At 45.0% G+C, this 26,990-nt stretch overlaps 1 protein-coding gene across 6 annotated transcripts in view; it reads left to right on the plus strand.

Annotated features, from left to right (window-relative positions):
• Window positions 1–26,990, plus strand: part of HECW1 (HECT, C2 and WW domain containing E3 ubiquitin protein ligase 1) — a 283,331-nt gene that overhangs the window by 58,698 nt on the left and 197,643 nt on the right. Inside the window, exon 2 of one of the 6 annotated variants that reach the window (XM_043963546.1) lies at window positions 12,790–12,884. The exons of 4 other annotated variants lie outside the window; for them this stretch is intronic. The gene's annotated coding sequence lies outside the window, so the exon portion shown is untranslated. Of the gene's footprint in view, window positions 1–12,789; window positions 12,885–26,990 lie in introns of those variants that run through there. One more of the 6 variants, XM_043963556.1, reaches the window with a different exon arrangement.

The raw sequence follows: 26,990 nt of genomic DNA on the forward strand, positions 1-26,990 counted from the left end.
TAACAATAAAGAGAGAATATTCCAGGGCTCTAAGTGGTCAATCTATCAATCTAATTATGTTTGAATATTGCTTTTCCATCTGCCAGCAAACTTACATTGAATTGCCTTGTTAATATTGCCAGACCAGAACAATAAGGAGATGCTGATGAACACTTTTTTTCCATTTCTGGGGTTAATTAGGAGTATTAATTTCCATCTCTCTCCAGATGAACTTGATTTTTTAAACCATCATTGCAAGTAGCCTCTCCATAGCTCCCTGATTTGATCACAAATATAAAGAGATTTAAATATCATAATGCTATTTAAAATTCCAGAACACTCATTGGATGCATTTAAAATAGTGATTAAGTTCCCTCCACTATTCATTTTGGGTTTTTCCTCCCATCTGTCTTTTACTCACAAAGATGGAGGTGATGGAAAGCCTGGAGCCACAGGCAGTGAAAGCAAGAGATATCTTAAAGAGGATGGGGTCCAGCTGCCTCCTCTTAGACATAATTTCTTCTTACCAACACAATGGTTGATGTTGAGCCAAAGGGATGAAGAGGTGGCCAGGACAGTCGGCTGTTTAGAACCCGGTGCAGAGGAGATGAGAGTCGGGTCTTGAATTGGACAGTTGGCCACAGAGTATCATAGATTTCGAGCTGAAAGGGATTTTAATCCAATCTAACTCTCTCGTGTTATAATGAAGACACCAGTCAGTCAGGGAGGGTTGATTAAGTGCGTGCCATGTGCCAGGCACTGTGCTAAGCCCTGGGGATATAAACCAAGGCAACCAATGAGAAAGCGTCTCAAATTGAACAGGTCTAAGACTGGACCCACTCTCTCTCTCCCTAAGAGGGGAGGGGGCCTGACTCTGGCCCTCCCTTCCTCAAGACTTTCCTATTTCTGTAAGAGGCACAATATCCTTTCAGCCTCCCAGGTTCATAGGCTCAGAGCTCTCCTTGATTCTTCACTCCTCCCTTCCTCTGCTGCCATATTGAATTGGGTGTCAAGCCCTCATAGAAGTATGAATTTAGAATCGAAAGGGACCTTAGAAATCATGGAATTCAATCTCTCAATTTACAGATAAGGAAATGGAGACCCAGAGAGGAGAGGGGTTTGCCTAGGGCCACACCGATCATAATATTAGGTATGGGATTCCAGTGTGGGTTTTCCAGATGTGCCATGTGGCCTCTTCTCTCCACTCACATCCCCATTACTCTAGTTCAGCTTTTCATCACCTCCGGCCTCAGCTGGCAATGATTTTGCTTTTTCTGCCTAGCCCCAGTGCTTGGCACAGTGTCTGGCACACAGTTATCATTTAATAAGTGCTTTTTAACTAATTGATTGGGACTGTTGGACTCCCTGCCTCCTTTCCCCTGTTGATTATCTCCAGTTGAGCAGGTTTATAGCTTGTGTGTATGTGATTGTTTGCTTTTTGTCTCCTTCATTATTCTATAAATTCCTTGAGGGCAGGGAGTGTCTTTTGCCTTTCTTTGTGTCCTCAGAGCTTTACCCAGTACCTGGTATACTGTAGATACTTAATAAGTGCTTATTGATGGACTCTCCCAATAATTCTCCATGCAGGTGCCAGATTGGTCTTCCTAAAGTACAAGTATGACTATCACTCTTCTGCTTAAGAAGCTTCAAGGGCTTTCCATTGCCTTTCAGGGAGAATACAAACACCTTTACAGCTGTCTGTCTTTATCAAATGATTTCACTTTGTTTTCAGATACTCATATTCTAGCTAAGGTGACCCACTTTCTTTCCCCCATATCTATTTAAATCTGTTTTGGGCCCCTCTTTCTGCCTTTCAGACCCCGCTGAGTGTTCTGAACTCTGTTATGCTGTTCACTAATGGTCCATGTACAGTAGGAAAAACAAAGGGGGAAGGGAAAGAAAGGAAATAAGCATGTATATGACACCTACTGTGTACAGGCACTGTGCTAAGCAAATTTTACAAACATTGCATTTCAGCCTCACAACAACTATGAGTTAGATGCTATTATTATCCCCATTTTGTACTTGAGGAAACTGAGACAGACAGAAATTAAGTGACTTGGCCAGGGTCACACAGCTATTAAGTGGATTTAAACTTAGTTTATCCTGATTACTGGTCCAGCTCTCTGTCCACTAGTGGCCTCTGGGAAAAGCTCTAGATTTAGAACCCAAGAATCCGGTCCAAATCTCAGCTCTTCACTTGCCTCCTGTGTGGCCTCAGACAAATTATCTTTCTGTCCCTTGGTGTTCCAATCTATAAGATGATTGGGGTTGGGCTAGATGAACCTTTGAGCTCTGTACTAATGGCTAAATGGGAGAGTTTCCAAGTGAATGATCCCATTGGGTTCAAAGCTTTTTGCTTGTTTTTCTACTATAAGTTATTCTTTTTTGGGAGCAGGACAATAAGAGTTAAGTGACTTGTCCAGGGTCACACAGGTAGCACCAAGTGTCTGAGGTCAGATTTGAACTCAGATCCTCCTGAATCCAGGGCTGGTGCTTTATCCACTGTGCCACCTCGCTGCCCCTAAGTTATTGATTCTTTCCACAACTATTTAATGAACCACTCCTTGTACTCAACCGAGCATAAGGAAATGTTTATCCCTGGCCATATTACAAACTTTCTCATGTTATTCTGGGGGAGAAATGGAGAAATGGGGACTCATTGATTGGACAACCAAGGAAAGGCATTTTCCTCATGGTGGAGCTTTCCTATAGTAAGTCTCCAGTAGGTGGCGTCATTCCAATCATTACATTGAATAACTGGACCCAAATCTTATAGACCGAATGGGTCCTGGTAGTCAAACCCTGGACTTTGACCTTGGATCTGTCATGTTCTGCACTTTTAGCAACAACTTGGGTTCTGAGGCAGAAGGATGTTGATCAGATTTGGAGCTGACACAAAGCTTGCAGAGACAATTACTGTGACAGACGCCAGAGCCACGGTTTAGAGTGACTCTGCAGGCCGGCAGGAAGAGCCCAAAGCCAGAGACGAAATAAACAGAGAGGGATGGAAAGTCCTACGTTTAGGAAGAAAGAAAACCAGGTCTACAGAACTGGCAAGATGTTGCCTTAGCATCACATCACACTTAATGAAAAGGAGCTAAGGGTTATTAGGTTTAGGGTCATTAAAGAGAGATAGGCCACCAGTATAGAAAAAAGGATAAAAGTTAATGCTGGCCTAGGACATGGGCGGCTGGATGGAACAGTGGATAGATCTTCAGACCTGTGGTCAGGAAATCCTGAATTCAAATCCAGCCTCAGACACTTCCTAGTTGTATGACCCTGGGCAAGTCACTTAACCCTATTTGTCTCAGTTTCCTCATCTGTAAAATGAGCTAGAATACAAAATGGCCAACCACTCCAGCATGTTCGATAAGAAAACCCCAATTGGGGTCACAAAGAGTTGGACACATTAATACATGAAAGGATTGGGACCACTCACATGATTTCACTGCTCCAGGATTCAGTCATCTTCCATTCATCACTTATGGTACCTTCTATAATTAAAAGTTCCACCTCTCTCAAAGGCCAGCCATATCTTTTTCTTTCTTTTGCAGGGCAATGAGAGTTAAGTGACTTGCCCAGGATCACACAGCTAGTAAGTGTCAAGTGTCTGAGGCTGGATTTGAACTCAGGTCCTCCTGAATCCAGGGCTGGTGCTTTATCCACTGCACCACTTAGCTGCCCCCCATGTCTTCTAAGTATTTTTAAATTATTTTTTACATCACTTAAATTTACAAATATACTCCTTTCCCCTCCCAAAAATCAATTCCTTATAACAAAGAATAAATAAAAAGAGGGAAAAAATAATTCTGCAAAACAAAGCATCAACCAAACCTGACATTATGTATCTGACCCAGAGTCCCCCCTTCACTTCTGTTTGCCTCAGTTTCCTCAACTGTAAAATGGGGATAATAAAAGCAACGACCTCCCAGGGTTATTGTGAGGACAAAATGAGTGAAGTGATAAGCCAAACCAGGGGCAGCTAGGTGGCACAGTGGATAGAGCACTGGCCCTGGAGTCAGGAGTACCTGAGTTCAAATCCGACCTCAGACACTTAACTCTTACTAGCTGTGTGACCCTGGCAAGTCACTTAACCCCAATTGCCTCACTTAAAAAAAAAAAAGATAAGCCAAACCAGGAGAATAAGCTCCGCAGGGACCAAAACAACATAAATGGGAAGAACGATAATTTGACAAAATCGAATCTGAAAGCTGTGAAATCACAGGAGCCAAGCCTGGCCCCACGAAGGGACAGGAGACTGTAACTCTCTCACCTCTTTGCAGAGCCCCTGTCACTGTATTGCCCCCATGATGATGGGTTGATATCAACAAATCAAGAGGGTTTAGGTTTTAGAAAGATGTATTTCAGAAGATGGCATAATTGGCCTAAAACAACCCCCACGAGGAACGTCTGAGGCTAGGATAAACTGAATTCGGTCTGAAGGAGCACACTTAGCTGAAGAGCATCTCGGAGCTTCTGGAATCTTTTTGTTGGAAATCCCAAGATGTTCCCCTGGGTCTGCCACAGCCTTTCTGCTGACTCCTACTTTAGAAACTACCACCAGCTGCTGCTGCCCCTGCCCGGAAGCTGAGTCTTTAAGCCTTGAAATGAATGACTGACTGAATAGAGCAGTCCAGGCCTTGTTCACACCTCATGTGAGCCGGGGTGCATTGTTTCCTGACCTAGATGTTGGGTCACAACATCTCCTCACCTACTCAACATACAGTGGAATAATTGTAGAAGTGACTTCCCACCTTTACACAGAAAAGAAATACAAGGCTATTGGGGGCAGTAGAAATTGAGAGGATCAGGTCTCTTTATAAGATGATCCTTGATCTGAATCTTTAAAGAAACAAGGAATTTTTAAGAGGCGCAAGTGAGGAGGGAAACTACTCCAGACACACCTTTCCTGTTCTTATAGTTTAAAAAAAATCAAGTGTATGTGTGTGTGGTGGGGGGGGGGGTGCAGCTAGGTGGCACAGTGGATAGAGCACAGGCCTTGGATTCAGGAGGACCTGAGTTCAAATCTGACCTCAGACACTTGATATTTACTAGCTATGTGACCCTAGGCAAGTCACTTAACCCTCATTGCCTACACCTCCCCCCCCCCCCCCCCCCCGCCAAAATCAAGTGTGGGACTTTATCTGAGGAGACTGTGTAGTATATAGTTGACAGAAGCTATTTTTGGAGCCAGAAAACCCAGGTTCAAATCCAAACACTAGTCTGTGTGATTCTGGATAAGTCACTTAACCTCTTTGGGCCTCAGTTTCCTCCTCTGTAAAAGGAGGGGGTTGGCATCTGAGGCTTCTTTCCAGGTCCAGATCTACTATCCTATGATTTTATCTCATTCTATCTGTCAGTATCTTCTGAGATCCTCACGTGTTAGCCATCCCTCAGATCATCAGCAAATCCCATGAGTGTGCCATACTTCTCCTTGACTGCTTTCATTTTATACCCATTGGTTTCCCTAGATACTTTCACTTAGCTTTAAAAAATTTTTTTCAAAGAATTGTAACATAATTTAGTCTGCCTTAGTCAAATATGCAAAACACCCCATAGTCTCCAGCTCAATGCAAGATTCCCAGATGACTGCCAAAGAGAAAGAAAAAAGCATTTCTGCTTGCTTAAAATTCAAGAATTCTGTTAAATGGGTAGCTGAATGCCTTCAACTGAGTTCCCTCCTGGGAATGGAAAGGGGGTGGGGAGGGAGGTTCTCAAGCCATTCAGCCAATGGCTCCTTTAGTTGTTCATTTAAATATACATTGACTCTGTTGTAAATGGAATGTTCTTAGAATGGGAATCCAGATGGTGGGATTCTCCCTAGGAAGTATTGGGGCAGAAACAGTAGAAGAGGTGCTTGGGTGGGAGTTGGAAGATATGAGTTTGAAGCCCAGTTCCACCATCTAACTCCTCACTGATGGCAGACCGAGCCTCGGTTTTCTTGTCTATAAAAAGGGAGGGCTCTTTCCGCCATCTTGCAGTGCTGCCACCATGGTGCACATTAATGTCCTGGCAGATGCTCTCAAAAGCATCAACAATGCAGAAAACTGAGGAAAATACCAGGTTCTCATTAGGCTGTGCTCTAAAGTAATTGTCAGGTTCTTAACTGTGATGATGAAGCATGGTTACATTGGCGAATTTGAGATCATCAATGATCACAGAGCAGGAAAAATTGTTGTGAACTTCACAGGCAGATTAAACAAGTGTGGTGTGATCAGCCCCAGATTTGTTGTTCAATTGAAAGATCTGGAAAAGTGGCAGAATAATCTGCTACCATCCCATCAGTTTGGGTCCATTGTGCTTACAACCTCAGCTGGCATCATGGACCATGAAGAAGCAAGACAAAAGCACACAGGAGGAAAAATCCTGGGATTCTTTCTCTAAGGGTGTAAAACATACATACAAATAAAGTGCTCCAATGGAAAAAGGGGAAAGCTTGGACTGGATGGCCTGAAATCCCTTCTAGTTCTTCTAGGCCACCACTGATAAGGAGCACCAAGACTAGCCCCACAGTGTATGCCCAGTCATGTCAGGCTTGCTCACTGTCTCCAGGGCTGGGGAATGGACATCTTACCTTTTGGACCTCTCCTTAGCATCCCCACAGATGATATAATAAAGATAATCCTCATCTAAGATCACAATTAGGACAACCCAAAGCTGTCCAACAGCAGGTGTAGACTGGAGAAAGAGAGCATGTACTTGTTGAACCAAACAGAGGGGATTTCTCACACCTGAAATGCTACAAAGATATTTTCACTCATTTCCCTTGTGTGGAGTCACACAGGCTCCTTGAGGACAGGGACCATGTTTTGTCTGTTTCTTGACACACAGTAAGTGCCTAATAAATGCTTGCTGACTGACCTCCTGTCCAATCCATACCTGACTGAGTTTACAACAATTTTGAAAAGCTGTCTCCTGGCTTCCTTCAGACCCTCTGTTGCTCCTTGACCATGAGTAAACTAGAAGCTTCCTGGGGGCAGGAAATTTTTATTTTGTCCTTGAATTCCCATCTCCTACAACAGTACCTGGTGCAAAATAGGTGATAAATAAGTGCTTGCAGGTTATAAATAAAGGTAACTCCCCTGCCACCCCATCCCCAGATAAACTCCTAGACAGTAGGAACTATTTCCTTTTAGTCATTTAGTCACTGTGCAGAACACAGTGCAAGTCATTTAATAAATGTTCATTAAGTCAAATAGAATTGAACTGAGGGAGCCCAATGGGCTTCTTCTGGCTGAGTACCCCTCCTGGGAAGGAGGCTCTTTGTCCTGCCAGCCCTGACTTCCCACCTTTCTCCACCTGGTCCCTATTCTAGTCTTCCCTCATCTCTCCGGGTTCTCCCACCACCAAAGGGCCTTCTCTCCCCTCTTCTCTGAGCTCCTCACCCCCCAGATTTTCTCCCTCAGGAGCACCCCAATATTCTGACCAGATAAGAGCATGGTAGCCATAGCTTTGGAGCCTTTTGAAAAATTCGAATTTTACAGGTGAACACTGATCACACAGACAGTATTTAAAACTTAACCAGTCAATACCACATGGCCTCCAGGAGACAAGAATGGCTTCATTTAGAATTTTTATTGATTCTGGGTCCAGAGGAGTCTGGAAATCCATGGCGTCTGCTCAGGGCAGGGACACACGGGCACCTTGAGTGCCTGCCCTCCTTCCCCAGGGGCTTCTGGTGAGGAGCCTTTTCCCCAACTCAGAAGCAGCAAGTCATAGATAATGCATTTGAGCTGGCCAGGAAGCCAGGGGGCTCAGGCTAGATCATAAGGGGGTGCTGGTACCTGGCAGTATGGTAATGTGGGAGCACCCACTGCCAAGTCTGGGTGGTGCCTCCTCTGCTGGGCTCCTGAACCTTCTTTGTGCCATGGGCCCCTTGGCTGGGTCGTCTGGTGAAGCCTGTAGACTCTTTCTCAGAAGAAGGTTTGTAAATACATAGGATTGCAAAAGAAACCAAGTACATTTAAACACAGTAATGGCTATATCAGAAAACAGTCTTTGCTATCCTAGCAGATTGCCTGGGGGCACTGAGTGACTTATCCAGGGTATCACCCAGGTCTTGGGGACTGAGACCAGGAAGACTATCTGCTGGGCCACACTGAACGAATGAATGAATGAACATTTATTAGAAACCTACTATGTGCCAGGCTCTGCGCTAAGTATCAAGGATACAAATACAAAATTGTCACAGCCTCTGCCCTTGAGATTACACTACAACAGAGGAAGATGGCCAAAGGAAGTTGCACAGAGGATCCTTCCAGTGAGAGGAGGGAGTTCTGGAGTGTGTTAGTGACTATGGTCCCATCATCTGAGCAGTGGAGTCAGACTGATACCAGCCCTCCCCACGCCCTTTGCAATCCTAATTAGTGGATTAAGGTTTGCCCATGACTCTTCTCTTTCAGACTGTCCCAATGGCCCTCCATTGGGAAGTTATCATTCTCTGCACTTTATAGGAATGGGGATCAATAGAACCAGCCAAGGGGTCATACTTTTTCCTTTTATTCTTTTTTTAAATAAACAAAAAGGGTTGGACAGAGTTTGTGGGACAAGGGCGAGATGAGAGTGTAAGCAGGTCACTTCTTCCAGGTGACAGAAGTATTCTTTCATATACTTGAAGACAACTGTCATATCCCTTCTGAATCTTCTCTTTTCCAAACAAAATGTCCTTAATTCCTTCAACCAATATCTTCACAAGCATGAATTCAAAGCCTTTCAGAAGGAAGGAAGGAAGGAAGGAAGGAAGGAAGGAAGGAAGGAAGGAAGGAAGGAAGGAAGGAAGGAAGGAAGGAAGGAAGGAAACAAAGAAACAAAGAAACAAAGAAAGAAACAAAGAAACAAAGAAGAAACAAAAAGGGAAGAAGCGTCCTTAAGTGCTTACAGAAACTGTTCTCAGTGCTGTTGGAACACACACACAAGTGCTGGTGAGGGTCTTATATTCTAAGAGCAGGGCACAACAGTTGAAAATTTGGAGGACTCAGAGAAGGGACTTGGGTCTAGGAAGTCACAGAGTTGGGGAGCAAAACAATGGAGCAGGAGATTGTTAAGTCCTTTGTAGAAGCACAAGTGGGGTTGGTTTGACTGTGGGGTGATGGACTCCTGGGGAGCAGGCTGAAGATGGCTGACATGAAGTGACACGGCCCCCTGGTGGCCTTGGGGCTGAGCAACTTGACCTTTCTACAGGTATGTGGTCCCAGCCACACATATTCCCTCCTTAGGCATCCCTCCATGCGTCCCCTCCTCCCCTCCTATTTCTACCAATGATGTATATATTATGGGACATGTGCTCCAGATTTATGGAGGAAACGTTGTGTTGCTCCTTTTCTTACTGTGCTATTTCATTAAATGCTTTTGCTTTGAACCAGTGATGTCCTTTGGCTGACTAGTAAAGGTAAACACATCAGTGGGGGGCTCATGAGCTACAGTTCTGAACAGATGGGGACCCACCAGTTACCCTGAGCCAGTGTTAGCCTTGTCTGGAGGGCCAAGCTTCAAGTTCAGGGTGGTCCCCAGGTGCTACACATTTACATAGGAATGAACGTCAGAGGTCATCTAGTTTTGACCTCTTTGGTGAGCTAGGGCTCATTGCTTCATCACTCTGCCCAGTCAGAGAGTGCTGGGTATCCTATTTTAGGGGATACCCCCTGTTGTTCCTTTCCAAAGTAATTACTCCTGAAATTCAGCTGCCCCAGATTGCTGCAGGCTGAAAAAAGAGAGCTTCGTTTTTTATTTGACTCCTTCTGTCTCTTAATGCATCCTGGGGTATAGCCTGCAGAATTTGCACAAGGACAAAGGAATCAATGAGTTTTCAGCTCCAAATGGGTTAGAAATTATAATTGACCCCACGGGAGCTGATGAAATGAGAGAGAGAGAGAGAGAGAGAGAGAGAGAGAGAGAGAGAGAGAGAGAGAGAGAGAAGTAGAGAGCCCAGGACAGGACCTTGGAGAGTGCACTGGTTGAGGCTGCAGAACATGGGTGATGATCCAGCAGAAGAGACAGAGGCAGAGGAGATGGAGAGACAGCAGTGTCACAAAAACCAGAGAAGAAAGCAAAGCAACAAACGAAAGAATGATGGAAAGAGGTATCAGATGCTACAGGGAGGCCAGGAAAGATGAGGATCAAGACAAGGCCATTAGATCTGGCTGCTAAAAGATCCTTGGCAGACTTGGGGAGAACAGCTACAATTGAATGGAATGCCAAGGTTGGAAGCCAGATTACAAAATGTCAAGGGGAAGAGGAAATAGAAGCAAGAATGTAGAGAGCCCTAAATGCCTCCAGATGTAAAGGGGAGGAGAGATCCAGAATCATCCAGAAACATTCGGGAAATGGCAGGGCCAATGGAAGCCGTTTAAGTGAGAAGTGGAGCAGGGCACTTGTGTAGGCAGCATTCAGTAAGTGAGGGATGGGAGAAGGTGCATCGTCAGCAATCTTTGGGAGGAAATCAAGGATCCGTCCTGGCCTTGGTGAGAAGCAGCCTGACTTCTTCCTCAGAACCTGGGCTTCAAAAGGAGAGAGTAGGGGTGATGTTGAAGGGACTGGAGGCATAGAATAGGGAAAGGCTATTGTGCAGGGTGCATCGGGAGAAAGGGCACTGGCAGTTGCGGGGTCAGAAAGGCTTTATTAGACAGACAGTGGCACTTGAGCTGAGCCTTAAATAAAGAGAGGGATGCTGTGAGGAGGAGGTGAAGGGGGAAGACACTCCAGGTGTGGGCAATGGCCAATGCAAAGACCCCATGCCTGAGCTGCCCTCCTTTCTCCTCTGACTACTGACCTCTCTGGCTTCCTTTAAGTCCCAACTAAAATCTACCTTCTCCAGGAATTTTTCCCAATCCCTCATAATTCCAGTGCCTTCCCTCTTTTAAATATGTCCTACTTATCCTCTGTGTGTGTGTATATATACATATATACATATATATATTTGCATATTATCTCCCCCATTAGATTATGAACTTCTTGAGGACAGGGTCTGTCTCTTTGTCTTCTTTTTGTATCCCCAGTGCTTGGCACACAGTAGGTGCTTAATGAATGTCTATTGATTGAGGAGATCAACGAGGAGCTGTTGGCATAGTCTGGGTGCGAGATGCTAAGGTGGTGTCTGTGCCCCTGGAGGAAAGGGACTATGGGAAAGGAGTTGTGAAGGTGGGGCTGTGAGCATAGCCCTGGCACTAGCCAGGGGCAGTTGTCAAAGGGCACACCCAGCTCTGTGCAGAGACTCACAGCTTGACCAGGAGTGATTAGGTCTTTGGTTTGTCCAACCCAGGACCAAGGAAAGGTCTTAAACTGCCAAGTGCCATCTTCCCTAGGCCAGCCTCTACTTTGCTGCCCTGTTCCTTCTGCCTGCGGTTCCTCATTCTGTTCTCTGGATGTCCAGAGGAGGGATCTTTGTCTTCTTCCAAAGGACAGTCAGAATCGGGGTTATTGAGCATGCGAGGTGAAGGTCCCATGGATCCCCTTGGCCTTGTCCACTTCAGGTTAAAGAGTCTTCACTCCTTCAGATGATTTGGGGGATGGCATGTTTTCTCAGCTCCTCACCATCTTGGGCCCCCTTCCCTGCACAGCCTGGATGCTATGCTCATAATGTTCATGCCATGGTCTAAAAGTGGCCTGACTCACACAGATTATAGCAAAACTGGAGCTCCCCATGATCAGGCCTTTGTAATTCTATTCATGTAGCCAAAAACTGCATTTTGGTTTTTTGTTGGCTTTGTTTTTAGAAGCCACGTCACCCTATTCACTTGTTTTCAACTCATGGTCTACTGAAACCATCAGATCTTTTTCATATGAATTGTCACTAATCGAGGTCTATGTTATCTTTCTTATTCTGCTAATTCAAAAGCAACCAATTTCATTGGGATGGGTAAGCCTTCCATTAATACAGGCACAGTCCTCCATGCTACGGTAGAGTTATCATGAATTGTAGGACAATCCTTCCCTTACTGGAGCGCACACACGCACACAGAGATCACTGGGTAGTCAGCACTTTTGCATTTCCCTCAGCTAGTCCTCACATGTGAGCCTAAGTCTATTGGCAACCCCTTTCTTCTTGGTAGAAACTTCCAGAGCTTGGCTTTCACTGGAATAACTTTGAAGAAGCCAGAGACATCTCCGGTCCACAATGTGGCTGGCAGGAGTGAAGATGTGTCATCCTCACCTGAGTTTTTAAAAAATCTATCTTAATATTGGAATTTATTTGTGTCTCGCTGTGTTGGTTTTAGCCCCAAATTCCACCCTGGTAAACTTCCTTTAGAGTTTTCCATTCCTTATACTTGTTGTATGCCCCAACTTGAAGAATAGGTCTTGTCCTCATCGATGTCACTGATCAGCAAGTCAAGTGATCATCAGAATCATTCCCTCATTTGTAAATACCCACGTGTGGACCCAGCCATTCAACCAACAGTGAATACACTCATCTGTGCTGCCTACTAGCCCCCCTTTCGCCATTGTAATCATAAATGCAAACACACTTATGGACAGGAATCAGGAGACCCGGGTTCAAGACAGCCTATTCCCAAATGTCTGCCAGCGATTGATGTCCATCTCTACCAGGCTGTATGTCCTGGATTCAGCCCTTTCTCCCTCCTTTCGGATCATTGACACATTGGCCCATTTCCAGTGGCTCCCTCCTCTCCCATTCTCTATCGGTTTTTAAAGAGTCCCCACAGTGACTCTGAGATCTGTGAGGGCCTTTAGTTCCCTGAGATGTAGTTTAGCTGGGCCCAAGGGGTAGGGGGAGCCCATTGAATGCAGATGGATGGTTGGTCACCGCTCCTCCTCCACCATAGTCCCTAATGCCCTCGCTGTCTTTTCCAGCTTGGAGACTCTGCGAGAGATGGTGGAAGCCAAGTAGATCATTTCTGCTTTGCTCTCGATCACCTGTTGGTACCGTGTCACACCTGCCCTGCACAGTAGGTATAAATCTTTGTTTCCTAGTTCCAAACATTCCTGAACATCTGCTCCCCCACCCCATCCCCTTTTGTTTGGGAGTGACCTTCACTGAATTGCAGCAGGGTCTTCTTGACACTATCCTAGTTCCTGGGACAGACTCATCATCCTCTTAGAGAAAGACAAGGGCCTTTGAAAGCCCCATGACCAGTGTGCTGGGGCAGTAAGGACACTGGCTGAGGCAGCATGAGGACCCAGATTCAAATCACACCACACCTCCTTACCAACAGGACCTTATGCAAGTCAGTTCCTCCCTCTCTGCTCTGCTCTTCCTCTCTCCTCTCTTTTATAATCCTTTCCAACTCCAGCAATCCACCAGCCCCAGGCTCCCCTAGAAGAAGATGTGGACCACCCCATCCTGCAGGTCTCAATTTCAGCTGTGACATAAACTTTGGGCTACATGATTTTTCTTCAATAAATTTTTAAAAAATTATTTCTACCTTTTGTTTTTACCTCATCCTCATTTCCAAATATGTTCTCCTTCCCCCCCCCCCCCCGCTGTGAGCTATCTCTTGTAACACAGAATTTAAAAAAATAAAGCAATTAAATGAAACAAACACATTAGCTAAATTTGTATGGTATGCAATATCCCGCACCTCTAGTTCCCCACCTCTGCAAAGAAAGAAAGGAGATGTTTTTTCCAAACTTTTCTCTGGGAACCAAGCTTGATCATTCATTCTATTTGCACAGATTTCAGTTTCTTTTTTTCTGGAGGGAAGGGGTTCAACGTATGTTGTTGTGGTCATTGTGCATGAACAATGTTAGCTTCTTAAAGAAGGGATCTGTCATTTCATTCTTTATCATTGCATCCTTGGGGCCCACCATACTACCTGGAGTAAAGTGGGTATTTAAGAAATGCTTGTTGATTGATTGACTGATTATTGTTTTCTGATTACCTCATACTGCATCAGTTTCTACAAATTCTCCTATTCTTCAGTAACTGTTTCTTAGGTTGCAGCAATATACTATTCCATGGATGTGCCACAGCTTGTTTAGCCATTCCCCAATCATTGGGCACAGCCTCTGTATCTCTGCTAGCCCAAAAGGCTGCTATGAACATTTAGGTATAGATGGGACCTTTCTTTCTGTCTTCTGTGTTCTTGAGTATGTGTGAAGCAATGGGATCTCTGGGTTAGAGTGTGAACCTTCAAGTGGTATTTTTTAAAGCTTAATTCCAAATTGTTTTTCAGAATGGTTGGACTAATTTACAACTCCACCACCAGTGTATTAGTGTGCCTCTCTTTTGACTAGGTTACCTTCTATCTGTTTCAGTTGTGCTATGTACACACCCACATTTGTATGTGCTGGAATGGAAGCTACTTGAGGGAAGGGACAGCTTTGCTTGGGTCTTTATGTCCTCAAGACTAGCACAGTGCTTGGTACATAATAGTTACTTAACTAGTGCTTACTCATTTGTTATCTTGGCCAGTTCAACTGGGTGTGTGGGAAAGCTATTTGGTTTTGCATTTCTTTCATTATTTGTGATTTGGAGTAATCTTTCATATGGTTGTTAGTTTGCAATTCTTCCTTTGAGAACTTTTTGTTCACATATTTTGAGCACTTATCTATTGGGAAATGGGTCTTCATTTACATATTCTTGTTAATTCCCTTTGGATCCTGAATATCAGATTCTTTTCAGATGTATATTATACAAGGATGTATAAAATGATAGATTCACTTCCTATCCTAGTTGCATCAATTTTATTCATGTAAGAAAATTTCTATTTTATATATTTGAAATTATCTATTCTGTCTTTTTTGTCATCACCCCTATCACTTGGTTAGTTAAGAAGTAATCTCTTTTTAAATTTATTATTTCTAAATTTTTACTTATTTTTTAACATGTCAAGAAGTATTTTCAGTTCTGAATTATCTCTCCCCTGCCACCCGTTGAAAAAGTGAGCAATATATGATTTATACATATGAAATCATGCAAAACATATTTCCATATTAGCCATGTTGAAAAAAAAAACAAGAAAAAACAAGTAAAAAATATACTTCAATTTTCACTCAGAGTTCATTAGTTTCTCTCTCTCTCTCTCTCTCTCTCTCTCTCTCTCTCTCTCTCTCTCTCTCTCCTTCTGGAGGTAGATGGCATTTTTCATCATGAATCCTTTGGAATTATCTTAGATCATTGTCTTGATCAGAGGAGCTAAGACTTTCACAATCATTATGAAAATATTGCTGTTACTGTGTACAATGATCTCTTTGTTCTGTTTATTTTGCTTTGCAACAATTCATAGAAGTCTTCCCATGTTTTTCTGAAACCATCCCCTCAAATCATTTATGTTCTTGGTTTATCCAGCTCTAAGTTATTGAATTAATTTGTTTTTTCTTCTTCTTTATCATGGACTACATGGTTTCCAATGTCCCTTTCAGCTCATGATTCCGTGATCTAGTCCAGTTACTTCACGTATAACGAGAATAACTGAGGACTCAGGAGTGAAAATGACTTACCCAAAGTTATACACTAAGCTAGTGGCAGAATGAGGACTAGGCCCCAGAACTCTGTGGCCAGTTGATTGATTGATTTTCTGTATTAATATTAACAGCCAAGAATCAGTTTCACCTTAATATGAGAAAAAATTCTTTTTAAATTTTGTTGTTTGTTTGGTTTTGGGGTTTTGGTTAGGCAATGAGGGTTAAGTGACTTTCCCAAGGTCACACAGCTATTAAGTGTCAAGTCCCTGAGGCCAGATTTGAACTCAGGTCCTCCTGACTCCAGGGCTGGTGCTCTATCCACTGCACCACCTAGTTGCCCATGAGGAAAAAAAAATTCTTAACAATTGGAGCCATCAGAAAGGGGACTGGGAAGCCTCAAGAGATGAGGGGGGGGGCTCCCCTTCCTTTAGGTCTTTAGATAATAGAAAATGATTGCTTTCAGAGTTGGATGGGACTAAGTGGCCACAGAGATTTTTGAACACTCTGACTGACATCCTGGGATTTTTGTCACTGTGGGCACTGCCTCCATCAGTGTTGTTCTCAGCCATCTTTAACTAAGTTTACATGATTTATTGTGTTTCGTGAAGTTCAGAGATGTTAAATGACTTGTCTGGGGTCATATAGTCACTCTGTCCATCCATCAATAAGGTTTTTTTTTTTTTTTTGGTGCGCAATGGGGGCTAAGTGACTTGCCCAGGGTCACACAGCTACATCAATAAGTTTTTCTTAATTACTGCTCTGCACGAGGCATGGCCAAATTCTGGGACAGTAAAGTGAACACAGGTGGTGAATATCAGAAGACAGACTTGAATCCATAGCTTCCCCAAAACCTCAAACTTATGGTCCATAAGTGGCATAATAGCCCCTGTGTTTTATTCTGACCAGACTTGATTTCATTACTGTAGGGAACATCTGGTGAAGAGAAGCCCCTTCATGAACAACCATCTTGTCTTGCTCTGCAGATCAAGAAATGTTCTGCACTAAGTCTTAGCATGAGGAAGTGAAGTGATTTGCCCACAGCCCCAAGCTAGTGCATAGCAGAGGCAAGCCCCTCCCCTCCCCGCCCCTCCCCTCCCTCCCCTCCTGTTGTTGTTCTTGATGTTGTCGTTGTCATTGTTGTTGTTGTTGTTGTTGTTGTTGTTGTTGTTGTTGTTCTTCTTCTTCTTCTTCTTCTTCTTCTTCTTCTTCTTCTCTAGCTTAGGGAGGGACCCCAAAACATTGCTTCTGGAGGGGAAGCCCATGTCACTGTGAGGCTACTTCTGGATAATTATTGGCCAAGGGAGATCAGGGACAAAGGGGTAAGGAGAGGGGAAAAGGTTACTGCACCAGCCTCCAGGTAAGGGCACAGCAGGGAAGCTTTCTAGAGAAATTATTCTCGCTACTGAGCTGCTAAACTCATGTTATTAGATGCTAAAGAAGTGAAAGTTTTGTCAAAAAGTAAATGTAGCAAATTTTTAAATTACACAGTCTCTTAAAGTGATGACTTTTTGGGGGGTAGGGCAATGAGGATTAAGTGACTTGCCCAGGGTCACACAGCTAGCAAGTGTCAAGTGTCTGAGGTTGGATTTGAATTCAGGTCCTCCTGAATCCAGGGTCACTGCACCACCTTCCTGAAGTGATGACTTTCAGTTTTTGTACCTTCTGACTTGTGATGCTCTGTTGCAAAGTCCTATTGTCTCAACCTGATCTGGGCAAATAAGCCAGGACTTTGGTGGAGGGCAGTGACTGTGTGTGCATGAGAAATCAGGTCAGAAAACTTTGAGTTACTTGTGAATTTTCAGTGTGCACAAAGTTACAGAAGCCAGAGAGAACAGCAGAGGAAGACGGGTGCCCCACCCCCGCTGCCATTTTCACTTTGTCATCAGAGACACTAGATACAGAACAGGAGGATTAAAAGCCAATCTATATGCTGGCTCTGGGACTGTTCTTTCCCTTTCTAAGGGATGGTAAAGATTGTTGTGTTCCCTTGGGATGGCTCCAATTCCTTCCAAGAAGGGGCTGACTGAGCTCTCTTCTCTCCTTAGCAAGAAAGGGAAAGATCTGAAGTGGGAGCAGAAGAATCCCTCCTCCTTCCCCTCCCACCATCTCCCTGCACTTAGAAGTAAGTGAACTATTGACCAATCAGGGAAGAGCCTTGGAACAGCAGCACAGAGCTGGGAACCATGGAGAAAACAGAGAAGGGCAGAATATGACCCGTGGCCATGAGAAGCTCGTGCTCTCTACAGGCCAGTGGGAGGTCGGAGATCTGGTCTTGGGCGATCCGGCTTCTTGTCTGCTCAGAGACAGATGAAGATTTTTGTGAGAAACATCAGCATCTCTGAAATGAGTTTGAGAAAATGCTACCATGACACCTGTTCCCCTGAGCCTTCCTTGAGGTGAGAGAGTAGGAGACACTGCCTAGAGGTAGAAGAGGCGGGGTCACCATCTTCAAAAGTGGCACATGAAGGGATCTGGAGAGGCCGGGATGCTAGACAGTTTGGGGGGGTGGGTGGAGAAGGGGAATTCTTGTGCTATTTCCATGTCACCTCACTGCATGTTCCATGTTCTTTGTCCCGGACCTCAAAATTGCTCCTTATGGCATGGGCTTGGCCGGAGCTGTTCCAACCCAAGAAGTCTTGATGAGCTGCATCTCTTTTCTCACTATTCCTTTAAATGCCCCTTCTATACACTCAGGATCTCTCTCATCTTGCCCCCTCATTCCCTGTGCCCACCTGACTTCCAATGTCTCCAGTGTCCTCCTGCACACTTGCTCCCCGGCTTATCTCCCCTGTCCTCTTCCCTTCCACCCCAGTGTCCACCTCCCCATACCAGAAGTTGTTTTGGATTTTTCCTACTCCCATTCTCCACTGTAATTTACTTATCCAATGTCCCATTTCCAGGGGGCAGCTAGGTGGGGCAGTGGATAAAGCACCAGATCTGGATTCAGGAGAACCTGAGTTCAAATCCAGCCTCAGGCACTTGACACTTACTAACTGTGTGACCTTGGGGAAGTCACTTAACCCTCATTGCCACCCCCCCCCCAAAAAAACAATGTCCCATTTCTTCAGAGCACTGTTCTCTGTTGACTAAAGGTACAGTGATCCATGCTAAGGTGTTAGTGGGTGATAATTATTTCAGTAGGATGAGGACTCGGATCTCTTGCCTCTTTTTCCACCCAAGGATCTTTCTACAACACCACGCTGCCTTTTCCCCCTCTCTCTCTCTTTGTTTTTTTGTTTGTTTTTAAATCTGAGCTCACTCAAATCCTCCTTGTGTGGACACACACGTACTTAATAGAGTGATATCTGAGGTCCCTTTTCCTTGCAATGTTCCATGATTCCATGAGTCTGTGTACTAAAGAATTAGGAGCAGCATAATTTGTCACTTTTTTAAAAGAACTCATTTCCTAATGCAGGGAAGCATATAATAATGCTAGCTGGCATTACAGGGTGCTTTCAGGTAATCAAAGTGCTGCATAAACACCCAATTAAATCAGAAGTGGAAAGCCCTTAGCACAGTACCTGGCATCCAGGAAGCACTATCAAAATAGGAGTGAGGATGAGGAGGATGAAGATGATGAGAAGGATGGTGGTGATGTCATTTGGTCCTTACACCAACCCTGGGAGGTAGGTGTAAATATTATCGTCCCCGTTTTACAGTTGAGAAAATGGGATTAGAGAGGTTCAATGACTTGCTCTTGGTCACAAAGCAAGTAAATGTTCCAGGCTGGGTTTGAACTCAGGACTTCCTGAGGCCAAGGCTGGCACTCCCCCATATATCACCTTGCTTCCGCATCTTCTCATCTTGGCTAGAATAGAGATGAGCAGAAAAGCAGATGGGAATGAATCTGGCCACAAGACAGACTCAACCTTGAGCCACCTCTCAGGGTTGAGTTTTTTTCTATCAATTTTTGCCTCCTCTTCCCTTTGCATCCCACCTTTGAGAGGTGTGTGTTTCTATGTGCATATATGCCTGTGTTTGTCTGTGTGTTCACACATGTACACGCATCTGCATTGTTTGTGCACATATGTGTGTGTGCAGGTGTACTTGTGTGTGTGCTGTGATCTTGTGTCTTTCCCAGTTTCCACTGACGATCAGTTTCTGTTCATCCTACATATCTGCCCAAATGAAATATTATTCCTTCAGGGCCTCAGGTAAAAATCATTTGACCTTATTCAGGTTTCTTTGTACCTCAGCTAAACTCCCCCACAGAGTAAATGTATTACTGGGTGTTGGAGCTGCCAGGAATGTGCTCTCCTCAAAAAGGTACTTAGTTCTTGCAGCTGCCCTCCTTTGCAGCACAATAATACTTTAGACATGATCATACTCATTATGATAGTGGGGAAATGGAGAACAGCCCAAACACTTGCATAGTAGGGAAATAGCTTGGGGCAGCTAGGTGGTACAGTGGATAAAGCACCAATCCCAGATTCAAGAGGACCTGAGTTCAAATCTGGCCTCAGACACTTCACACTTACTAGCTGTGCGACCTTGGGCAAGTCACGTAAGCCTCACTGCCCTGCCAAAAAAAGAATAGCTAAGCAAACACTGGGATTTTAGCATGACAGACAAACCCATTTCAATATTCCAATGGCACTGGGATCTCACTGAGGTATGTCATTGGAGAACACCCTCCTATGAAGCAGATTTCAACCCTTCACCAAACCCTTTACCTGGATGGCTTTGGGGATGTCCTTCCATGATTCCCCATAAGTCCCCTATGGGGTTGGTAAGAAAATAGCAACATCTGGGCGTAGCAGGAAAAGGACCTGGATTCAAATCCCAGCTCTTCTCTTTACTCCCTGTGTGACTGAAAGAAATTCACTTAAACTCTTTGGTCTTTACTTTCCTGGTCTGTAAAATGGGGGTATTGGACTTGATGACCTCTTAGGTGCTTTCTAGCTCTAAGTCTATTACCTAGGCGGAATTCAGTCCTAATGGGTTCCTAGAAATATGGAGCACGGACAAGTGTCATTAAGATATGGTGTGGTGGGCAGCTAGGTGGCACAGTGGATAAAACACCAACCAGATGAGTTGGGATTGAGAGATGAAGGGTGTGTCTGGCCTGGGGACTGGCTGAGCTCTTTGCATGAACAGTGGCCGCCAGGGGATGGTTTCTTTTTTCAATGCTCAAACCTCACAGTGACCATCTCCTAAGGAAGGAGACCTTGAAATCTGCTCCAGGAGGAGAAAATCTTGGACCTTTGCAATATTGATGTCCTTGCAAAAGGGTGACGGTTGTATTGTTCCCCAAGCCCTACTTCAGGCTGGCACCAGAGACAACCCCGGGCAGGGACTGTAGTCAAGACCCCCTACACACACACACACACACACACACACACACACACACACACACACACACACACACACACAGGACCGGCTGAAAGGACAGCAGAAAAGTCTGTTAGGGAGAAGATGATTTAGTGCCTGGCACTCAGTAAACATTTAATAACTGCTTGGTGATTGATTGATTATTTCAGGAGCCAAACACAAATCATTGCTTATTGACAGACAAAAGGCCAGTTGCCACAAGGCAGGGGCAAAAGTATGGGCAGGATCTAGACATCGAAACAATCTGTGTTGCAGCTGGGCGATGTCATAGTGCACGGAAGACTGGGCCTGGAGTCAGGAAGACTGGAGTTCAACTCCAACCTCAAACATTTACCAACTATGTGATCTTGAGCAAGTCACTTAACTTCTGCCTGCCTCAATTTCCTCCTCTGTAAAATGAGGATAAAGACAACACCCACCTCTCAGGGTGATTGTGAGGAGCAGATGAGAAATGTTTCTAAAGTACTTGGTACGGGGCCTCACACATAGGGAGCACTATAGAAACATTATTATTGTTGTTGCTGCTGCTGCCACTGCCACTGCCACTACCACTACTACTACTACTACTACTACTACTGGAAATGATTTCACAGAACAGGCAGGGTTGCTCTGGAACCCAAGGCACTGGCTACCCAACTGGGGTGGCCTAATGTAAGGAGTCCCATTTTCTTCCCCTTGTACCCCTTGTGCTTCAGCTGTGGACAGCTCCCTGCTGCTACCATCTCTCGCCACCTGGGAACCAGCTGTGTTCCTGGGACTATGGGCAATTCTAAACCATGAGCAATAAATAATTTATAAAGTTATATAAGAGATTTTGGCATTATTCCCCCCCCCCTTTTTTTACAGGAAACAGTATCTGTTTTTTGCTCCAGGCTTTATCTGGCTGTTAATGGTTTCCATTTGAAGATCCTCTCCCATACTTTGCTGATCAAAGTCAGTTACCTGGGGTCATGAGTCAGTATGTTTATATTGACTTCCCAAAGCCATTATCTTGTTTCCTTTTGTAAACAAACTGTTAGTCATATGCTCAGCATGCTATAAAACTCAAAAAAGACAAGTGAGCTAAGAAACCCATCGTGCCCACTTAGTGACCTTGGACTCAGGATTGCAGCAGCCAGTGAAATAAATCTAGTTAGTTTGGAAGAGAATTGATGCACAAGTTCTGTCTTTCTGCATTTTAGTGGCAAAGGCACTGTCGTTACCTAACCCTGCTTCTAATCCTAACGCTGTGCCTCCTCCTGCATCTCCTGCCTCCCTGACTTTGCACAGGTTGTCTCCCATGCCTGGAATGCCATCCCTCCTCACCCTGTATCATGAAATCTTTGGTTTCCTTTAAGAATCAGCTCAGGGGGCACCACCTAAAGTAGTCCACTCTGGATTTCCTGTGTTGTTAATGTTCATCCTCCCAAAATAAATTAAAAGTGCATTTATTCTCCATATGTTCTATGCTCATCTACATCCATGTCACCCCTTCCTTCTCCAAATAGACTGTAAGCTCTTTGAGGGCAGGCTTCATTTTTGTCTTGACATGCCCGTATTGAGCACAGCAGCTCAATAAATGCTCACTGACTGGTAGGTTGAATTGAATTGACTTGGAGTCAGGTGGCTGAGGGTCACTCGTTGGTTCTTCTGCTTCTTAGATGTGTGACGTTGCCTTTTCTGGGCTTGAGGCTCCTCACCCATAAAGATTGGCCTGAATGACCTCAGAGGTCTCTTCTTGCTCCAGATCTGATTAATTACATGCTCTGTCTCTTCCTGAGGACTTGGAATCCTTTCACATTCACACTGACCCAAAGGAACAGGACACTGGGGACCATGGTCTCCCAATGGTACCACAGACGCAGGAGGGTGAAACATGATTGATGGAGGTTCACAGTGTTCTGGGTATTTGTGGGAAAACCTCAGGCTGCTCTTCAGTTCATTGCAGGTGTTGGCACAACCAGAACAGCCTTTGTGGCAGGCTCCCTCCCACTTTGCTCCAGGCCCACCTGAGAGAATGGAGAATGGGTAGATACCCATCTTGCCTGGTAGCTTGAAGTGGCTCAAAGTGACCCTCACTATATGAAGTCATGTGCAGGGGGAGGTAACCCAGGAAAACATTTTCTCCTGGGTATTTCTCTGAGAATGTTTTCTTGCAGCTTTTGTGAGAGTCCCTCAGCATTTAGAGAAACAGCAAGACAGAACCAATATCAGACACGGACAACTGAGGACCGCTGTCTTGGTTAGGCAACAGGATGCCACAGTGGATAGTGGAGTGAGCTCACCATCAGGAAGACCTGGGTTTGATTTCTCTGTCTGTCGCTTGCTAGCTATGTGACCTTAGGCAAGTGACTCAACATTTCAGAGCCTCGATGATTTCTTCATCTATAAAATGGGCATGACAAGACCTCTAGTCCCCCCCTCAGAGGACTGTTGTGAGGTTGGCTTTGCCAGCTTTAATGAGCCTTATAAAGGTCAGCCAGAGCTATTAGCTACAAGGGATCCTCTGTCTTGTCAGAGTGGGGACACCCTTCACTGGTTCAAATGAAAATCCCATCCAAGCTTTCTTTTCCTACATGAATCGCCTCCGTGATGTCCTATGTCTGTGTTCATGAAAGACAGAGGGATTCCTGTGGCAGATCACCTTCAGTTGATTGTGCCAAATACAGGACAATATGGCCTGAATCCTCCCCTACCCCCTCCCCCACCCCCGCCAAGAGCTCAGCTATTCCTGTTATGTCGCAAACCGGCAGTGAAGCAAAAGAAGATCCGAGGGAGTCTCCATTTAAGTCTTCCTGGCAAACATGCACCTCCCCCTCTCTGGCAAAGTGATTCAGCTTGAAAAAGATCTTGACACTTTCCCATGACACATAATTTCCTTTAATGAGTATCTCTGATGACTTAATTGGGTGGGGGCTCTTCCTGGGGAATCCTTGAGTGCCCTCAATGCCTCCCATGTGTCAAAGAATCTCCAGGAAATACACGCACTGAAGGAAGCCAAACAAACAAGCAGAATGTGTGCCCACATTCTATTCTACATGCTTATTAAGTGCCTGCTGTATGCAAGGTGCAGAGCTCATGGTGGGCCCATGGACACAGAAAGCCAGGATGTGGCCTGGAGGGGCCATGTCTAGGAGGGGGCCCGGAAAGTGGGGGGATGGCAGGACCCTTGGAAGTTGGGGGCTCCAGAAGAGCAAGAGGCATTTAATAGGCAGAAAGGGGAAGGGGGAGGGCCTTCTGGAGGCTGGGGCAGGGGCCAGTGCCCAGACAGGCTGGGGGCAAGAGGGAGGTAGAGGGGGAGGGGATGAGCATTTATTGAGCGCTTGCTGTGTGCCAAGCACCATGCTGATTCATTACAAATGTTATAGCTCTTGATCCTTACAACAACCCCAGGAGGTAAATATTGTAGTGTCCACCTTTTACAGGAAACTGAGGCAAACAGAGTGACTTGCCCAGGGTCACACATTCAATGGACCTTTGACATCTTGGATTTCAAATACATCTCATTTGAGCCTTATGGTAGATCTTTGAAATGGCCACTACAGGTATTATCTGCCTTTGACGGGTGAGGAAACTGAGGCTACATAGAGAGTAAATCAATCTATAGCCAAGAAGTGCTGGATTTGAATCCTGCCTCAGACACTTACTAGCCATGCAACAAGTTGACAAGTCACTAAACTCCTCTGGGCTTTGGTTTCCTCCTCTGTAAAATGCAGAGGATGGTCCCATCAACCTCTATATCCATGCTCCACAATGCTGCAGCACAAAGAGTTTGATTAAAGTAATGTCAACACTAAGTGAGGGGGGAGACCCTGCTAACATCCCTGTGTAGACCCCAGCTGGACCCCCGAGAGCCCCCAGAATCAAGCCTCTGCTTGGAGCCAGCATCCCCAAGCTTGGCTAGGACAGTCCTTTCTCACACAAGACACCACCCAATGGGAGACGGCTTCAGGCTATGGTCAAGAGTGACCTCCAGGGGCAGCTAAGTGGCAGTGGGTAAAGCACCGGCCATGGATTCAGGAGGACCTGAGTTCAAATCCGACCTCAGACACTTGACACTTACTAGCTGTATGACCCTGGACAAGTCACTTAACCCCCATTGCCCTGCAAAAAAAAAAAAAAAGAGCAACCTCCAGTCCTTTCCCTAAATGTGCCTTCTGCAGAGCTCCCTGCTGGCCACAACGTCCAGCACTGTCCACTGCCCCACACTAAGAAATTACAGTTGTTTCCAAATGCCTCTAGGATGACAACCAGACTTCTCTGTTGATCCTTTTAGGCCCTTTGTAGTCCTGCTCCAGCTCCCCTTGTGGGTTCCGGACCCATGACTCCCCACCGCCTCCCAAGCACGGGATGCTCTAGTCAAGCTGGTTCCTTTTCTATTCCCCAAACATGATATGCCAACTCCCATCTCAGAACCTCTGCTTAGGCAGTGACCTATGCCTGAAACCCTCTTTTCCCTTACCACACCTTCCTGGAATCCCTAACTTCCTTCAAGGATCTGGTGCCTATTCCTTCCTCCATCGGTTAGTGCCCCCTCCCAAATTACTTTCTAACTGCTTGGCAGTGGAAAGAGAATTGGGGCTGGAGTTCATATCCAGCCTCATGTATGTACTGTGTGACTTTGGACAAGTCACTTCTCTCTCAGCCTCAGTTTCCTCAACTGTCAAACAAGGATAGTCACAGCACTTACCTCAAATGAGGTAATATTTGCAAAGTGCTTAGCCCAGTGCCTGGCATGTGGAAAGCACTGTAGGAGTGTTCATTCCCTTCCCTTGTGTATGTTACACTTACTTGTTTGTAAACTTACATAATTTGGGGGCAGCTAGGTGGTGCAGTGGATAGAGCACCAGCCCTGGAGTCAGGAGGACCTGAGTTCAAATCTGGCCTCAGACGCTTGACACTTACTAGCTGTGTGACCCCGGGCAAGTCACTTAACCCCAATTGCCTCACAAGAAAAAACAAAACAAAAACAAAAACAAATAAAAAAAACTTACCTAGTTTCCGTAGAAGAATGTAAATTACTTGAGGGCAGAGAGAGTTTTATTTTATTCATTTTTGTCTTTGTATCTCCAACACAATGCTTGGTTTCCTAAATATTCACCAAATGCCTGTTGATTGAGAAGGGAGCAAGAGGACTTTTAATGAGAGGAATAATGAGAACAACACTAACTACAACAACCTGTATTATATAGTAGCCTTTGAAGGTTTGCAAAATTCTGTTCCTATTATCTGGTTCGGTCCTCTCGACACCCCTGGGAGGTAGAGGCTGTGATTATCCCCATTGTGTAGGTGAGGACACCAAGGCTGAGAGGCTGGGACTTGGCTCAGAGTTGAACTGATAACAAGGGTCTGAGAGGAGATTCACACCCAGGGCTTCTGGCTCCAAGTCCAGCACTTAGACCACTCTGTTACCTTGATGCTACAGTGTCATTGAAAACCAACACAACAGAATCTGCCCCTCCCCAACTCCTCTTGTGCACAGGCTCCCAGTGTCTGCTTCCTTCTACACTGAATGTCCACTGTTAAGCCAAGGTGACATCCTGTAAGCTGAGGACCACAGTTGCGGGGGAAAGAAACAATGTGAAACTAATTCAGGTGGCCCAGCCCTACCGATGGACTTCAGAGGAAGGCTATTGGCTGGCCCCAGACAGGTCCATTCAAGATGCCGGAGGTGGAGAGAAACCACTGAGGGACATTTGGAGATCACGGATGCATCTGGTGTTGGAGAAGGCAGAAACCCAAGAGTAAGACGAAAAGCCCAGTAAGAAAAAGCAGAAGATATCATGGGATGAGGGTGAAGAGGGAGCTCATTGGTCTAGGAGGAGACAGCTGAAAGACCTTAATTACTCTATTTAATTAAAGTCTATTCAAGGACTAAAAGAAGTTCCAGAATTTGTCCTGCCTATTGGCAATTTGTACCTGGGCCTAACTCACAGAATAGCAAAGTCACTTTATCCTTTTAGCAGCTACTTGAATGAATAAGCAAAAAAAGCATTTATTTATTGCTTAGTGTATACTGGGCTCCGTGTTGCTGTGGGTGTTAGACAGATGCCTGCAATAAATGAAAAGCTCACGAGGGAAGAAAGAAAGAGCAAAAGAGAGAAAGGGAGGGAAGGAGGGAGGGAAAAGAAAGAAAAAAGAGAAAGAGAAAAAGGAAGGAAAAGAAGTTTCATTGGAGGTTTACTGTCACCTTGGAAGGAGGTCTTTATCAGCATGCCCCAGGTATCTGTGATTGGCCTAACACCGTTTAAGATTTTTAACAATGATTTAGATAGGAAGGTATCTCTGGCAAGCTTATCACATTTGCCAGAGACAGAAGCAAGGATAGCTGGATTGCT

The sequence above is a fragment of the Dromiciops gliroides genome, chromosome 1 (genome assembly GCF_019393635.1).
Source record: "Dromiciops gliroides isolate mDroGli1 chromosome 1, mDroGli1.pri, whole genome shotgun sequence".
NCBI classification, from domain to species: Eukaryota; Metazoa; Chordata; class Mammalia; order Microbiotheria; family Microbiotheriidae; genus Dromiciops; species Dromiciops gliroides.